At 38.9% G+C, this 18,477-nt stretch overlaps 1 protein-coding gene across 5 annotated transcripts in view; it reads right to left on the bottom strand.

Moving 5' to 3' along the window:
• TMEM108 (transmembrane protein 108) overlaps positions 1-18,477 on the bottom strand; it is a 377,511-nt gene that overhangs the window by 274,422 nt on the left and 84,612 nt on the right. The window lies entirely within an intron of this gene.

Raw genomic sequence — 18,477 nt, 5'->3', positions numbered from 1 at the left:
CCTTAAATGGTATGTTTTTAACCTTTATTTTAATAATTTAGATTCACAAAAGATATGAGCAACATTACTATGATTTGGTAGGCTGGATCCTTTTGGAGTGAACCTCTATAGTCAGTACCTCTCCCCTACTCTACTGTGGCATGCACAGCCATTTCACTGCCAAAATGGAGCCCATGATTGGCACACATTAAATTTGAAGGAGAGGGGCATGTGCACATATTTTAAAATTTTTTAAATCACAATATATAATTATTAAAAATTAGAAAATAAAATAACTTTTGATTAGAATTATGACTAGTTTCTATCCCATTCTTAGAGCCAGACTTCATTTTAATTTTCTGTCTTCTGGTACTGTGATATGTTTCTATCACTCAAATGTGATTAAGGCTTAAGACTTCTTATGGAGTACAGAAAATAGAAGGGAATAAATGACTACTTTGAGATCACGGCAACCAATTTGGTACTTAATTTCTGTTTTGTGAGGATGCTTTTAAAAGACTCTTTACCACAACTGTATCCTGCCTAGACTTTTTCTCAAAAAAAGATCTTAAAATTTGCCAGATTTATTGAAGTAAAATATTATCCAGCAGAATATCTTCTTTCTGATCAATCTGTCCTCTGAATTGCAAAATTCACAGGACACAATTCTTCACAACTCTACCATTCAGGATAATGCCTGTTGATATGATCTTTCAAATTACCAACAGATCATCAAGGAATATACATAGCTGACTGTGTTCATTAAATCAGTATGGTTCAGGGCCAAGTCATGGTAAATTGCACCTGCAGGCCTCGTAGGAGATAATTGAAGAGACTCAAGATGTTTACAACTATAATGTCCATGCACTAATCTGAAGTCAGAATTGTAAAATAAGTTTTAAAGAAAACTTATAAATATATGAGGTGGGATTTCTGGAATGGCTTAATGAGGAGCTCGGCAAATCTTTTCCCCAAAGGGCAATGATAAAAGAGGGCACAGTTGTCAAAAACAACCAAATTAAGATTCTAAAAACTGATCAATGGCATATAACAAATTGAAAAGGATTTATCAAGAAAACCTACTGAATCTTAGTAACAACAGTGGAATCTGTGACATCTTCCCCAGGGACTGCTCCTATCCTCTTCCCCCTCACACCTTAGCTCCATTACCTGAAAATCCTACCCCAGCCTCAGCAGATGAGGAAGACTATGTGGGCTGGCAGCTCCACTGCCCTGCTGGAGGGGGCTGACTATATTTGGAACAGGGCATGGAAAACAGTGCCCAGGGTACTATCAGAAATAAGAGGCATCACAGTGGCAAGCAATCAGGACAGCCTAACATCAAGGCTAGCCTAGGTTTTGATACTGGTTGGAACAAGCAAACACAAAATGGCAGAGCAGCCAGAAATTTAATAAGAAAATCCAGGGAAGGAAAGAACTAAAGACAGCCTTTTAAAGATCCCCTTATCTCTAAAGGTATACAAGGCTGGGCAAATGCTTAAAGTTGTGCATACACAGGAAAGACCAGACAGGGCTCTAGAGAACTACCTATCCTTTGCTGATTTTCCCCTAGTCATTGGGTGTCTAGTACATCAAATGATAACTGAATTCACTTATAACTATTTTCTGGAGTCACAAAACATACACTATGGGTCATCTATATCACCTCCTTCATTACACAGATGAGAAACACAAGGCCTCTGAACACTTTAAAAACACGAGTTTCTAAAAGTTAGTAGAAAATCAATAGAGGTTGTTTTTTTCTTGTAAATTTGTTTAAGTTCTTTGTAGATTCTGGATATTAGCCCTTTGTCAGATAGATAGATTGACCCAGCAATCCCATTACTGGGTATACATCCAAAGGATTATAAATCATTCTACTATAAAGACACATGCACACGTATGTTTATTGCAGCACTATTCACAACAGCAAAGACTTGAGACCAACCCAAATGTCCATCAATGATAGACTGGATAAAGAAAATGTGACACATATACACCATGGAATACTATGCAGCCATTAAAAAGGACGAGTTCTTGTCCTTTGCAGGGACATGAAGCTGGAAACCATCATTCTCAGCAAACTAACACAAGAACAGAAAACCAAACACTGCATGTTCTCACTCATAAGTAGGAGTTGAACAATGAGAACACTTGGACACAGGGAGGGGAACATCACACACTGGGGCCTGTTGGCGGGTGGGGAGCTAGGGGAGGGAGAGCATTAGGACAAATATCTAATGTAGATGAACACGGGTTGATGGGTGCTGCAAACCACCATGGCACGTGCATACCTATGTAACAAACCTGCACATTCTACACATGTACCCCAGAATTTAAAGTATTAAAAAAAAAAAAAAGAAAAACAAATCAACAGAGGTTAGTACAAATGGCCCCTGCAACTATGCCAAAATCCACTTAACTGCAAAAAGGTGGCATAAAATTAACAAACAGAAATTCGTCAGGGAAGTTAGAACTTATCTGAATACACGAATATACATGAACTTCCTCAATCTTTGGCAGGGATGTCCAATCTTTTGACTTCCCTGGGCCACACTCGAAGAAGACAAATTATCTTGGGCCACACATAAAATACACTAACAATAGCTGATGAGCTTAGAAAAAAAAAATCACACACAAAAAAATCTCACAATGTTTTAAGAAAGTTTATGGATTTGTGTTGGGCCACATTCAAAGCTGTCCTGGGCCACTGCATGCAGCCCACAGACCCTGGGTTGGACAAGTTTGATAGTCTCTCTTCCTTTTCACTCCTTTTTCTCCTGTGAAGTCTTATAAAGGAAGAGACTAATATGGGTTCTCCAGAAGGTCATTCCTTGTGGGGTAAGGTGATAAACTCTACCTTGGAGAATGAGTCACACCTGTTCTGTAAATTGTCATTGCTTGTAACCAATCCTCTCACTTTCTGTTCCTCTTTTTCTCAACTCTGGATTCCTAGTTCTAGATCTTCATTTTATTTTCTTTGTGGGTGACAACCTGGCTAAAAATACTCTACTCTTTTGGTTGGGTATCTACAAGTCCCAGGGAAAACAACCATGCATAGATATAAGCTCCAGTTCCAATTGCCATCCAAAACTATTAACATTTTAATCTGTATAACACAACTTGTTTCCATAACAAAAGGCTATCCATTCATGTTCTCAAGCCCTCTTATTGTAAATTCTGCTTGTTCAAGCAAGTGATTTTAAGTTCTCTTGGAGACGACAGAACACTCCATGTAAATTAAATGCTGTTTTCCCCTAAGCTTTGTAGAATGCAGGAAGCCACTTTGGGTGGGCACCAAGGAAACCTGCTCCCAAGACAACCTTTATATGTTCCTGCCTTTCCTGACAGCTTGACATTTGGCCCATCCTTGGCCTTTAGTCGATTTTAAACCACTAGGAAAAACAAGGACCAAATCCTTGTATTTGTACAGCTGACATCTTTGCTGCTGAGAACCTTGTGTAATCTATCCTTGTGACAAGGATAGCCAGAAACTGTAATAGTTTAAAAACATATCTGACAAATAGTCTAACAGGCAGTCAAGAAACAGTTCAAAGCAAAGAATGAAGTAGGGCTGGCTGCTGCACTGTGGAGTGAGCCCCTTCAGATGTTTTCCTTCCTTTGTTACTTGAAGACAGCATCTGGGGATAGAAGGCTGGGAATCTGGGGCAGGTGTGACAAGATGGTGTTTCTATCAAGGGAAAACACCTGGGTGAAACTAATTCATCATGGAAACCACACCTGCTCTTTCAAATTAGAAAAAAATACTGAAAGATGACTGACAGCAGTGTGGTATAGATTTTGCCAACAATTACACTGGGTTTGAACTGTAGTTGCCATGTGCCTGCTCAGTGACTTCGGATGGCGTCTTTAGTCTCTGAGCATCTCTGATTTTCCTTTATTGCACAATAGATTAAATGAGATAATTTAGGTACAATGCCTAGCATTGTTCATGCGTTCACATATGTCACCACTTCTCACTTTCTGCCTTACTGATGCCAACCAGAGACAGGTGCTAGTGATAAACACTGTCTCTATGCAGATGTAGGAATACAACTTATCATAACTAATTTCTAACAACAACAACAAAAACTCCAGGACTAATTCTGCAATTTAACAACTCAAATTCTATCTTTCAGCAAGGATGAAATTATTAACTTTTACTTGACACTCTTCCTCCTGAGTCATTTCTTTGATCCAATATTTTAACAGCAGCTGAGTGACACAGCAGGATTCCATGGATCAGCCACCAGCAACCACATAAAAGGCTAGGAATTATTTCAGATCAGGATGCTGCCAGAGCACAGCTCTCCAAATAAAACATTTTATAGTATAATTTTTGTTTTCAAAACTCCCTGACCAGCTCCCTTTCATCTGTCAAGAGACGCCTGGATGTGATGGGATCCTCTTCCTACCCAAATCTGGAGCACTCAGTGATGGCACCAGGTAAAAGGTGATGCCCTGTTCGGGTTTCAGGCTGACACACCAGACCTGCTGTCAAAACTACTTCACACCCTGGTGGGAAGAAGCTCCTCTCAATTCTCAGTAGTGCCCACTGCAATTATTACATGTGAGTAAATAATAAGTCACAGAAATACTGTGATGACTCATGCATCAAAAAGAAAGCCCTAGTCTGGGCTTACAGGCCAGGAAGCAATCTCCAGGGGAGAATCTGATCTTCCTAGCTAAAAAGAGCAGGTAGGAGGCATAAGCCCTGCAAATACTTTTTTAATTAAATGAAGTATGTTTTTCCCTCCCCTCTTCTCTTGCCCTGTCTTCCTTCTCTCCTGTCTTGACAGATGCTCTTAGACAATCTGGGTCATATTTGTCAGCCTGAAAACAGTGCTAAGATAAAAACAGACACAAAACAAGAGGTCCTACCAGTCAAGAGCAATCAGTGCTCAGAAGCAATAATTTTGCAAAACACAGTGAAGGCAGAACTACATTTCAAGTTTCTGACTTAAAATGTAACTGAACCCCAACTATTATTTAATTACACTTTATTGCAGAAAATAGACTTTGCATCCTGAAACCCAGATCTGTATTCCAATTCAGAAAGTAAAAGAAAAATAGTAATGACCACAACAGCCAAATATAATCAGAAAGTGTTGCAGAGTTCTCAGCACATAGATATCCCCCCTAATATCTCAAATATTAATTCTTCTAAAACCAACGCACCATTTGTCCTGAAGCACATAAAACTTTTTATGCTACACACTAAACTCATGATCTCTAATGCCACCCTCCCTCCACTCCCAAACATGAGCACTCTTTCCTGTGCTTTCAAGCTTGCTGGTACTCCAAATTAGAGTCCCTGGAGTACATCCTCCAGTGCTCTACACTTTGAATCTGTTAAGATTTTACCTCATGAATGTCTTTTAAAATTTCTTTTCTTCTCTTCATTATCCTTGCTTTGCCTTGCTTTAGTTACTCAGCTTCCTCTCAGGTGACTATTGCAGCTCATGGCTCTCCATGCAGTCACACAGTTTACCTCTAAATAATGCATCTAATCATGCCAGTCCCCGGCCTAAAACCTCCCCCAATTCCCTGTTACATTCAATTTGGCATTTAAGGCGCTTCACAGCCCACCATCTAGCTAATTCACCTCTCTAGCTCCATCTGGCACCAACCCGCGCCTAAGCTCCAGCCCACTGAGCTGATGAATGTTCCATGAATATACTCATAGCCTTCCATAATTTCATGTACACTTATTGTTCCTGAGATGCTCTTCTCACTCTCTAGAGTTAGTCTCCCCTCTCTGTGCTCTCAACACTTTGTCCTAACCTCTAATTTTGTACTTAGTTTACGTTGCAATTACATATTGTATGGGAGTGCACCTTATTTATCTCTGTATCACTGATGTCTATTATGGAGTTTGCTATTAGAAGAGAGAAAGATCCGCTAAAGGAAATTCTAAAGTACGTACTGCAGAAAGAAAAAATAAATAAAAAAACGATAGCAGATGAAAACCTCGAAATGGAAGAAAGTAACAATGAGAGAAGATATTGATAAACAGATGGGAAAAGGAAAACATTGTTTAAAACTATAAGAAAAATGTGTAATTTGTGGAGGAAAAATAGAAAAGCCAGAGAGATATGTCTTTGAATTTTGGAGCATATTCAAATAGAGATTTTTTTTAAAGGATGACTGTTAAAATAGCAGGAGCAGCTACTAAGGAAGCAGATAGACACAGAGCAAACAACCTCTAAACAGGTAGGGGGGACTTGGAGTGAGGAAGAAAGACTTATCAATTCAAAAGACAGCAAGATGGGTATGCGAAGGCAGACAGAGTAGTATAATGGATACTATAGACTCAAAAGCGGGGAGGTTGGGACGGGGGTGAGGGATGAAAAAATACCTGCTGAGTACAATGCACACTATTCAGGTGACAGTTACACTAAATCCAGACTTCACCACTCTACAACTCATCCATGTAGCCAAAAATACCACTTGTACTCCTAAAGCTGTTGAAATAAAACAATCTTTTATCATAAAAATAATAATAATTAAAAAAAAACAAGAGACAGCAAGAAGAGAAGGGGGAAAGAAATAGCATTAATAAGCACCCCTATTACTCAGGAAATTACAAGCATTTTAGGAGCTCTGTGTCAGGAACTGAAGGCAGTGACCAAATATATATTTCTTACTATATCACACATGGCAATTAAGAGAAACAGACAAATCCATCACCAGAGGGAGAAACTGCAATACAACTCTCCTAGTAATGGATAGCTTCAGCAGATAAAAAAAGGTCAGTAAAGATAAAAAGATTTAAATAGCATAATTAACTTTTAGATGTATAGAACATATATAGAATATTGAATACAATAATTAGTGAAATATTAACTCTGAAAACTGACTAAGCTATAAAGAAAACCTCAATAAATTGCAAAGGACTGATATACCAACATTCCCTTACAATGCAATATTAGAAATATATTTTTAAAAGGTAACTAGAATGCACAAATAAAATGTGTTAGATTTTTTATATATATATATAATGTATACTGTATATATATATATATAAAATAGAATAGTATTCAGCTTTAAAAAAGAAAACTCTGAGGCCGGGAGTGGTGGCTCACGCCTGTAATCCCAGCACTTTGGGAGGCCAAGGTGGGCGGATCACGAGGTCAGGAGATCGAGACCACCTGGCTAACACGGTGAAACCCCGTCTCTACTAAAAATACAAAAAATTAGCCAGGCGCAGTGGCAGGTGACTGTAGTCCCAGCTACTCGGAAGGCTGAGGCAGGAGAATGGCGTGAACCTGGGAGGCAGAGTTTGCAGTGAGCCGAGATCACGCCACTGCACTCCATCCTGGGCGATAGAGCGAGACTCTGTCTCAAAAAAAAAAAAAAAAAAGAAAACTCTGCCACTTGTGACAACACGGATGAACATGGAGGGCATTATGTTAAGTGAATAGGCCAGGCACAGAAAGACAAATGGCATATGATCTTCCTTACAGGCATACCACAGGGATGTTGCAGGTCCAGTTTCAGACTACCATAATAAAGTGAATATCAAAATAAAGTGAGTCACACAGATTTTCTGGTTCCCTAGTACCTATAAAAGTTATGTTTACATTACCGTAGTCTATTAAGTGTGCAATAACATGTCTAAAAAATGTGCATACCTTAATTAAAAATAATTTATTGCTAAAAATGCTAATGATCATCTGAGCCTTCAGTGAGTTGTAATCTTTTTGCTGGTAGAGGATCCTCGATGTTGATGACTGCTGACTGATCAGGGTGGTGGCTGAAGTTTGGGGTGGCTGTGGCAATTTCTTAAACAATAAAGTCTGCCACATTTTACCCACAGAACTTCTTTCAAAATTGTAGTCAATACTCTCAAACCCTGCTGCTGCTGCTGCATCAACTATGTTTATGTAATATTTTAAATCCTTTGTTGTCATTTCAATAATGTTCACAGCACCTTCACCAGGGTAGATTCCATCTCAAGAAACCACTTTCTTTGCTCATCCATAAGCAGCAACTCTTCATTCCTTCAAGTTTTATCATGAGATTGCAGAAATTCAGTCATATGTTCAGCCTCTACTTTTAATTCCAGTTTTCCTGCTATTTCCACTACATCCGCAGTGACTTCCTCCACTGGAGTCTTAAACCCTTCCAAGTCATCCATGAGGATTGGAATCAACTTCTTACAATCTCCTGTTAATGTTGATATTTTGACCTCTTTCCATAAATCATGAATGTTCTTAATGGCATCTAGAATGCTGAATCCTTTCCAGAAGGATTTCAATTTACTTTGCTCAGATCCATCAGAAGAATCACTATCTATGGCAATTACAGCCTTATGAAATGAATTTCTCAAATAATAAGACTTAAAAGTTGAAATTATTCCTTGATCCAAGAGCTGCAGAATGAATGTTGCATTAGCAGACATGAAAACAACAAGAATCTCCTTGTACCTCCCCCTCAGAGCTCTTGGGTGACCATGTGTATTGTCAATGAGCAATAATATTTTGAAAGGAATCTTCTTCTTCTGAGCAGTGCATCTCCACAGTGGGGTTAAGACATTCAGTAAACCATGCTATACACAGATGTGTTGTCACCCAGGCTATGTTGTTCCAGTTATAAAGCACAGGCAATAATAGTTTAGCATCATTCTTAAGGACCTTAGAACTTTTAGAATGGTACATGAGTATTGGCTTCAACTTAAAGTCATCAGCTGCATTAGCCCCTAACAAGAGAGTCACCCTGCCCTGTGAAGCACTGAAGCCAAGCATTGACTTCTATTCTCTAGCTATGAAAGTCCTAGATGGCATCTTCTTCCAACAGAAGCCTGTTTCATCTACATTGAAAATTTGTTGTTTAGTGTTTAATGATCTTAGCTAGATCTTCTGGATAACTTGCTGCAGCTTCTCCATGAGCACTTGCTGCTTTACTTGGTACTTTTATGTTATGGAGATGGCTTATTTCCTCTTACCTAATGAACCAACTTCTGCTAGCTTTCCATTTTTCTTCTGCAGCTTCTTCGCCTCTCTCAGCCTTCAGAGAGTTGAAAAGAGTTAGTACCTTACTCTGGATTAGGCTTTGGCTTAAGGGAATGTTGTGACTGATTTAATCTTCTCTCTATATAATATCTATCTATCTATCTATCTATCTATCTATCTTCTATATATTCTCACTCTCTCTATATATATCTGGACCACTAAAACTTTCTCCCTATCAGCAGTAAGGCTATTTTGCTTTCTTATCACTCGTGTGTTAACTGGAGTAGGACTTTTAATTTCCTTCAAGAACTTTTGCTTTGCATTCCTAACTTGTCTCGCTGATGCAAAAGGCCTAGGTTTTGTTTTGGCCTCTAGGCTTTCAACAAGGCTTCCTACACTTAGAGGCCATTTTACGGTTACTAATTGGTCGAATTTAATATTGTTGTGTCTCAGGGAATACGGAGGCCCAATGAGAGGGATAGAAGTAGAACAGTTGGTTGGTGGCATAGTCAGAACACACATAACATTTATCAATTTGCTGTCTTATATGGGCATGGTTCACGGTGCCCCAAAACAATTACAGTAGTAACATCAAAGATCACTGATCACCATACTAGATATAATAAAATTTAAAAGTTTGAAATACTGTATTACCAAAATGTGACACAGAGACATGAATTAAACACATGCTGTTGGAAATATGGTGTTGATAGACTCACTCAATGCAGGGTTGCCATAAATTTTCAATTTATAAAAATTGCAAAACACAATAGAGTGAAGCATAATAAAATAAGGTGTGCTTGTACTAATTTTGTAAACTTTGAGAAATGTGTCTTGAATAATAATTTCATCTCCAAAAGAGGTGGCAACAGCTGCTGTAAAATGCTGAAACAACCCCTTCAGGAAACATTCAATCTTAAGTGTAACTGCCTTCCCTTTTTAGTTTTAAATGGAAAAGTTTCTACACAAAGCTGTTTACATAAATATTCAGCTGTTTACCTCTGCACACAAGGTAGAAAAGCAGAAACCTGATGACAATTCAGGAACACTAAACGGACACCAGCTCAAAAATGAAAAATTTAGGGAAAGACTCAACTATCTACCACATTAGCCTAATCCATTGGTGTTTCATAAGTAAATTCTTTTTAACAGTAGACAGAGTGTCATAAATTTTCTTGAAAAGTATAAGTTATGTATATACTTTAAATTTTCTTGAAAAGTATAAGTTATGTCGGTTAAATTATAATGGATACATTATATTCCATTTTAATGCCAATATGCTCCCTTGGTCGGAAAAGAAAGGCCCAGAGATGCATCTGGTTTGGGCACCAGCATATTACCTGCAATCTCGTTTATCTGTGTAGCAGTCTATATTTTCCAATAGTGGCCACTGCAAGACTCTGAGAAACTTTTCACTTCCCTATCAAGAGATGGAATCTATTTCTACTCCCATGGAACCTAAGTGGCCTTTGTAACTGCTTCAGTTTAATAGAACATAGTGGAGTGATGCTGTCTGATTTCCTAAGGCAGATCATGGAAGGTTCCTGCTTTTCTTTCTCTTGGGTCATGTGCTGAGCAGTGAACTGGTACAGAAGTCTGTCTACCCTGAAGTTATCATGCTGGAGAGACCACAAACAGAGATGCCTGAGGAGCCCAGCTGTTCTGTCTTCCCAGCTAGGCTCCAGATATGTAAGTGAGCTAGCTTCAGATGATTCAAACCCCCAGCCTCTAGGCCAACCCAGCTGATGCTGAGGCGAGCAGAGATGAGTTGTCCCTGCTGAGCCCTGGCCAGATTGCAGATTCATGAGTCAAATACACATGGTTGTTGCTGACATTAAGTTTTGGAGTGGTTTGTTATGCAGCACCAATTAACTGGAACGGGAGGGACACTGAATGCAAATGTCATCCCTTCATCTACCCAAAGGATAAAAGACAGAACCACAAGCCCAAACAGTAGGATTTCTTAAAAACCAAAATGATGGCACTATATTTTACCCAAAAAGCGCAAGCACCACTTCTGAAAGTTAAATTTGACTTAGGATTCACACACCTTTTGCCACTCACCAACAATGCCGATTAGTGGATATGTATGTAAATGTATTATTTGCAAAAAAATCCTTTAATATTTTTGCTTTTAGTCTTCAAAAGATCGCTGATGCAGGTTAACAGCCTCTGCTTGTTAACAAAATTTACTCAATTACCATATCCAGCTTTCATTTTAGGCTGTAATTTATGTTGGTGCCGACAGAGTGATATCAGGTGTCCTCAAATTCAGTGGAAACAAAATGAAATCACCGGGCTCTACATATTATCTGCTATTGACTATTAGTGGAAAGTAATCAGATTTTAGAGCTAAGTAAAATCCCTGATCACTTATTGTGTAGCCCTAGACAAGCTACACAACTTTTATTGATCTGTAAAATGGAAATAATACCTATCTATTCACAGGGTGGTTACAGAATTAAATGAGCCACTATATATAAAATACTTTGCATGCCTGGTATATAATAGACAATCAACAAGTTTCCTTTCCTTGGCACTCTTGGCCTTTTTCATTGAATGAAAGGCTAAAGGAGAATGAAAGTCCCTAGGTTTGCCCCAGCTAAAAGAAGCCTTCCCAAGAAAGTCAGGCTCTGCTTCCTGTCCGTGAGTGATGCTCCAACACTTGAAAGTGGACCTCCAACCAGATCAGCTACTGGGGCCCTCTCTGGGTTTGTTTATTGTAGTTATTGTTTTAATGGAAAATATTTGAGCAAATTTAACTCTGCATCCCAGCTACTGCTTTTTCTTTTGTTACCATGCATTTTCACCAGCAAAGAACTAATTTAGTGTTTCGTTTATTTTTTTTGGGGGGGTGGTGGGTGCGGAGTCTTGCTGTGTCACCCAGGCTGGAGTGCAGTGGTGCGATCTCAGCTCACTGCAGCCCCTGTCTCCCAGATTGAAGCGATTCTTGTGCCTCAGCCTCCTGAGTAGCCGGGATTACAGGTGCACAACAGCACACCCGATTAATTTTTGTATTTTTGGTAGATGGGGTTTCACCCATGTTGGCCAGGCTATTCTTGAACTCCTGGCCTCAAGTGACCCACCCACCTCAGCCTCCCAAAGTGCTGGAATTACAGGCGTGAGCCACTGTGCCCAGCCTGTTTTTTTTAAATAGGAGGTCATTGGGGATTTTATGCCAGAGAGGTATCTGACCTGAATGACTGGCCAGCTATATTAAGGAGGCAAAAAATTAACGGTAACCTATGGATTTTAGATGTTTGGCCAACAACCTCAATATATGAGCAGACAAAATGACATTATGGGAAGGACAGAGAATCAGCTATCCCTCTGGGTATTTTTATTTGGTTCAAGTTTAACCTCTAAGTGAACAATGAAGTTTCCTGAAGTAGGCAGAGCATGACGGAGAACCAGAGACCAGCCTCACACTTGCTGTGGGATCTTAGGAAGTAAATTTGCAGGCCTTTGTTTTTTTACCCAAGAAACCATGGGATTAGAGTAGATGATCAAACTATGTGATGACCAAAAGGCCTTAAGATCATCTAGTCTAATGTTCTCACTTGACAGGTGAGAAGTGAGGCCAAGAACAATTCAATGGCTTTCTTGATGTCACAGTCCTTGCAGCCAAGAGACTTGGGACTGGCATCCAAGGTTTACAGGCAATAAAGATCCTCTTTCCACGAAGCCTTAGCTGTCTCTAAAATTATTTGATTCTGATGGTAATGAGGAAGGAGCACAATATGCATTTCTATTCAGGTTAATTTAAAATGATTCGACAGGTCAAATATTTATTTCCTAATTTCCAAGCTAACTTTCTTGCTAAGGGAGGACTTGGAATTGTCTTGAACAAGGGCCCATTCTTAGGTCATCATTCTCCAGACCTGAAAAAGCAATGTAAGTGCTTTTCACTTGATATATTCAAAACAGAGTGGATGAATTTTATCAATGATGTCCCTTGCAAGTGCTAGGTACCCAACAGAAAATGACAGACTTCTGTGCTCTTTAACCTATGAGTGATAGAGTTACTGTTATACTATGAGCCAACCAAGTTTCAGACCCAAGTAAGGTGTGGTGCAAAACTTCTGGAAAGGCTAAATCTTTATCCATCCACCTGATATTTCTTAAAAAATTCTTCCTCTCTAGGGAACAGATAGGTTCTTTAAGGTTCACAGGTCTGATTCACCACAGAGTGATTATATTCAAGAATCCTGACTTGCCCAAAGCAAGATACCTACCTAGGTGAACAGGCAGTAAAGTTTCTCAGCCCAGCCACTCTAGAAATCTGGAGCAAGGGGCAAAGGAAATGTTTCTTATTCAAATTTACATAAATCAACAACATTGACCTTGATATACATGATCTTAATTAAGAACTAAACTGGAATTTAAACATTTGAATGCTGCACTAAGGTATCATAGAAATTAAGGCCAAATGTGGAAATTGAAACAATGAGAAAGATAAAGGGGGCCTATAACCAGGAAATACCCTGACGTAATGGAAATGAGCCAGCCTGGAGTGGAGGACAAGGGGAGCCTGAGGGAGGCAGACTGTCAAGGTTGGCATGATTTTATCTGTTGTGGAGACAATGAGGGGTGTATCTAGGAACAAGGGTGGAGATAGTGGGTCTACCAGACAGATAACTCCTTGCCAGGCAGGTTCTAATATAGCCTGAATGGAAACTTCCTTTTAAGAACATCAACTCTTTGTCTGTGGTTCCACACTTACAAAATGAGATTCTCCTCCCATCCGAGTTCTCACACAGGTCTTCCAATCTGAGACATGTGGGAGTGAAGGAAAAGGCTAGAGAAAGCAGTCCTTTCTAAGCTGTCTAACATGGCAGCCACTTCACAGGTGGTTACTGAGTGCTTAAAACGTGGCTAGTGTGAATAAGAAACCGAATTTTATTTTAAATTTTATTTAATTTTAATTAAAGTTAAATTTAAATTGAGAAATGGACACTGATTCAGTTACTGGACAACTGATATGCATGTTTGGAATGACTTGGATATGTGAATCTACTTTTTCTACTGTAAGTTTTAATCTAAGTACAGATCAAGTATTGTCCAGGAAACTTCAGTGTCCCAATTGAGATGTGCTGTAAGTGTAAAAATATGCTTACAGCACATCTCAATAGGACTTTCAAGACTTTGTATTTTAAAAATGCAAAATATCTCATTAATAGTTATATTAATTACAGTCAACCCTCCATATCCATGGGTTCTACATATGCAACTGCCCAGTAAAAATATTTTTAAATAAATACAACAAAAAATAATACAGATAATACAGCACAACAATTATTTACAGAGCATTTACATTGTATTAGGTATTTTAAGTAATCTAAAGATGATTTAAAATATATGAGAGGATGTGTACAGGTTATATACAAATACTTCATTTTATATAAGGGACTTGTGCATCCACAGATTTCAGTATCTGTGGGAAGTCCTGGAACCAATCCTCCATGGATACCAAGGGACAACTGTACATGTTGAAATAATATCTTGAATATATTAAGCAACATAAAATATATTGTTAAAATTAATTTCATGTTTCCTTTTATTTTTTAATGTGGCCACTAGAAAATTTAAAATTACATATAAAGCTCATACTTGAGGTTTATATTACATTTTTATTGGACAATGCTAGTCTAGATTCTGGAGGGTCTAGATAAGACCAACACTTTCTTTTTTTTTTTTTTTTTTTTTGCGGAGGGGGACAAAGTCTCACTCTGTTGCCCAGGCTAGAGTGCAGTGGCGCTATCTTGGCTTACTGCAACCTCCGCCTCCCAAGTTCAAATGATTCTCCTGCCTCAGCCTCCCGAGTAGCTGGTACTACAGGCGCCCGCCACCATGCCTGGCTAATTTTTGTATTTTTTTAGTATAGATGGGGTTTAACCATATTGGTCAGGCTGGTCTCGAACTCCTGACCTCATGATCCGCCCACCTTAGCCTCCCAAAGTGCTGGGATTATAGGTGTGAGCCACCACACCCGGCCAGAACATCACTTTTTTTAAAAAAAGATTATAGTAGTATATACTTGGGCTTCTTTGTCAAAAACACACCAGGGTTCACCATGTGAAAAGCCCAAGGATAGTCTTTCTTATTAGATTATACTCTCCCAGTAAATTAAAATTTGGCATTTGGCTTACAAATTTGCCTCAGATTAGTTAATTGATGTCAGTCAGCCAGCATATGGTCAACTGTAAAGTAAAAATGACATTTGTGTTCCAGATCAAAGGAACTGATAGAGGGAAACAGCCCTGAAACAAAACAGTGACTATAATTCAAATATTTGAGACTAAATATCACATCCCTTTAGTCTTCTTTTACATGACCACAAAAAGAAACCACATAAAAGGGAAAGAAACAGCAATATATAATCCCAACATATACATTCTGAAGAAGATACTATTTTAAATACCCTCTGAACATGAATCAAATATATGGCAAATGATAAATTTATATATACACTTCATATGCACAAGTAAAACTTTATCCGTTAAAGAAAGGTTTCCTTAAGATTGTGATCTAAAAGAAAACATTTGTTCTAAACCATATTGACTGACTGATAATTAAGCCTGTCATTATCATAGCATGTACCCTGGGATCTGATACTACCCCCACCCACCCCCCCAAATTGTATTCAAATGAGAACAGCATCCACGCTTACAACATTTAAATGAGATAGGGGAAGCTATATCACCTCTTATTTTCGGAGCTGGATAATCAATTAATCAGGGAGGTTAAATAGCACATTCAAGGTTCAACATTTGCTAAAAGCCACTTATTTCCACTCAGACCCTCAGCTGTCATTCTGGAAGCTGCCACCAGATGCACAGGGTGCTTGTTAATGCGGCAGGAAAGCCCACATCAGAGGGTCTCTTCAAGGTCCAAGGTTTCACACAATTTGGTCAACTGTGCTTTCTTCCCCTATAAATCAGAACTTGATAAAAACTATAATTCATGAACAGATATTTAACTACTACCTTAAGAGCTAAAATAAAGACATAATCTGACATAATATTTACATAAATACAAAATACCTACCTTCAAATTAAGTATCTCTTCCCACTAAATTGCCCTATTTTAAATCTCCATCTAATTCATTTCAGAGTCTAGTTGAAATTCTCCCTGAGTTAATTCGGGATTGTAAATTCTCCAACAAGTCTCAGATCTTCAGAGTAGCATAAGAGCTCCCCATATAATTTTCCTGAGTTAATCTGCTCTTTATTTTCCCCACATGTTTAGTTTTTGTGGCATCTAGGGTCTCATCTGCTCCTGCCTCTACATGGCTTGCCTCCGCTCTACTGCCCACTCTGGGTTCCCATTCCTGAGCAGAAAGAACCGTAGATGCTGCCGTCTTGCTCTCCCCACTCTGTGGTCTTGTTCCAATCAGGGAAACATTCCTATGGCAACCAACACACACCACCATCTCACTCCTCTTCTCTGCAAGTTCCCTATTTGCCTGGCAGACGTTTGGCAAGGACGCTGAATTACTTTAACTTGCCTAGCAACTACTAGCCTGTTCCAGCCCCTCTAAAAGGGGTTGGCTTTTTGTCGCTTATCTTTTAAAACACACTCAGGGGCTGGCTGGCTGGCTGTGTAAAGGGCAGCTGCCAAGTCAGCCTCATTGGACACTGACCTGGAACACACACAGCAGCTGGCCCAACTGGAGCCTCTTCTTGCCCCAGGGTGAAAAAATGTCCACAGGCTTGAGGCAATGGCACGAGTAGACAACTCTGAGGGTCTCACCCTGGGCTAACTCCAGCGGAATTTTAATTCTCAGAGAACCTCAAATCTCCTTCACTTTCAGCTACAAGAAAAGTAAAATTATCAATAGCTGCCTACACTTAGAAAACCAGGTTTATCCCATTTTGCCATGTACTTCAGACCTTCTGGTTTTTATTTAACAGGCTGGAAACCAGCTGTTTTAACTTACAGATTGTAGTTTCTTCATTTCGGTTATTTTGGTATCAGGAAACAACACGGTCCCAAATGACTGATGCTGCTTTCCATATTTTTTCCCCTCAGTGAATTCTAAAGAATACTTGAAGTATCTATAATCTAATCTGGGTACCCTAAAATGAAATACTTCTTCTAATAATCCATATAGGTGGAGAAGCTTGAACAATGAATAAACAGTTTATTGAGCTCTTGGCTTGCTCTGCTGATAGGATTCCATGCTTGCCTGGTGCCCTTTCAGAACAGAAGTCAACAGTGGGTGCTTTCTCCTAAAAGCAACCAGTGAGATAATCAAGTCAGGTCCTGGAGAAAAACTAAAGCTACTAGATAGGCATTCCTACTCCTATCTGCAGCCAACTTTCTTCCAAAATGAAAGCAAGGCCACTGTTGCAGAAGCAGAGAGTTGCCAATTTAGGCCAACATTGACATGGGTGGGCACTATCTTTTATAGACAACTATTTCCTACTGGTAGGGTGCAAAAGACCCACTTTTTAATCTTTGCAACCTTTGAATTTCTTCTAATAAGAGGCTTCTTATTCACTTCCATGGCTCTTCAAGAACAAGGACAATTTTTTATTGCCATTTCCTGTTTCAGTGATGACACACAGTAAGTGCTCAGTAAGCATTTGCTGAAATGAACCTTAAATACAGCAGCAACAGAATGTCAAAATAAGATACCATTTTCACTTATTGTATTTAAACAAACTAAAATTTTTGTCATATTTAGTGTTGACAAGGGTGTGGAGAAACACGACATTCTTCTACACTGTTGATGGAAGTATAAATTAGGGCAGCCATTTTGGAGGACAATTTGCCAATATTTAGTGATGCTAAAAATGGACACCCTCTTTTACCAGTAATTCCCTTGCTTTGAATGTATCCTACAAATATACTTACAAAAATGCAAAAAGATATATACAAGAATATTTATTGCAGCATAGTTTGCAACAAGATAAAACTGGAAAAACGTAAATGTTGATAAACAGAAGGTAAGCTAAATTATGGCAAACCAATGCAATGGTATACAATATAGCCATTAAAAATGAAATGGATTTATACATACTGATGTGAACAGATGTCTAAGGTATATTGCTAACGTATCCACAACGGAATCCATATATGTATCCGTACATACACATATAAGCATAGATGTGTGTTATATGTGTATAGGTATTTACGTATATGTGTATGTGTGCTTGTATACAAATAGAACATTAGGTCATTTCTGGTAGAATCTGCAGAGACTTAACAGTGGTTACCTTTAAGGAATGATATTTAGGATTGAGACAATAGGAAGGAAGACTTTTATTTCCACCTTATAGCATCTTAAAATGTTGATCAATTTTTTTTTTTTTTTTTTTTTTTTTTTTGAGACGGAGTCTCGCTCTGTCGCCCAGGCTGGAGTACAGTGGCACGATCTCAGCTCACTGCAAGCTCTGCCTCCCGGGTTCAGGCCATTCTCCTGCCTCAGCCTCCCGAGTAGCTGGGACTACAGGTACCATGCCCAGCTAATTTTTTGTATTTTTAGTAGAGACAGGGTTTCACCATGTTAGCCAGGACAGTCTCGATCTCCTGACCTCGT

The sequence above is a fragment of the Pongo abelii genome, chromosome 2, assembly GCF_028885655.2.
Source record: "Pongo abelii isolate AG06213 chromosome 2, NHGRI_mPonAbe1-v2.0_pri, whole genome shotgun sequence".
Taxonomy (NCBI): Eukaryota; Metazoa; Chordata; class Mammalia; order Primates; family Hominidae; genus Pongo; species Pongo abelii.
This window is presented reverse-complemented; position numbering and strand designations above follow the sequence as displayed.